Here is a 584-nt window from a genome sequence, read left to right on the forward strand (position 1 = left end):
TAAAATGAATCTGCATACTTCCTTTCTCTTTTTCAGTACAGTAAAATCAGCATGGCACTCAGCATTGTTCGGCGATTCTAAGAAACCAAAAAGTCAATGCAGTTTTGAAAGGTTCAGTTTGTCACCTGGATTCAAAATATCATCCAAAACAAAAAGTGTTTTACCCACCCGTTGGGTCAATCCATTCTGTTTAACTGAGATTTTAGTCTGCTGGGATTCAATGGCATTTTTATTCTCGCTTCTTTTTTGCATGTGCTTTTTAGAGAGATGGTCAAGCGCGTGGTTCTGAACCGCTGTAATCTATTGCAATGTTCATTGCAGGGTACAAAAGGAAATGTACATAAACAAACATTTTGAACCGTCTTCTTTCTGCTGTGCTGCACAACATCCCACTCTGTGCTCAGACTTCTGCGAATATGCTAGAAGAAAACACGAGGAACAAAAAAAGAAGCCCATCTGGACTTGCTGATAAAGGAAAAGAACATCCTCAACGGAAACACTTTTTTGCTCTTACCAAAGCAGAATATTTTTACTACGTTGCTAGTCGTTTTGCATAATTTACAGTGGCTTTGCTCCTGAGGAAT

At 38.9% G+C, this 584-nt stretch overlaps 1 long non-coding RNA gene across 1 annotated transcript; it reads right to left on the minus strand.

Annotated features, from left to right (window-relative positions):
• Positions 1–211: 211 nt before the first annotated feature.
• On the minus strand, positions 212–584 carry LOC309535226. Its single transcript, XR_014221138.1, has 2 exons — positions 515–584; positions 212–419 (listed from the first exon to the last, which is right to left on the minus strand). It is a non-coding gene; the product is annotated as an uncharacterized lncRNA (long non-coding RNA).

Source organism: Podarcis vaucheri (assembly GCF_965113315.1).
Source record: "Podarcis vaucheri genome assembly, chromosome: 6".
Taxonomy (NCBI): Eukaryota; Metazoa; Chordata; class Lepidosauria; order Squamata; family Lacertidae; genus Podarcis; species Podarcis vaucheri.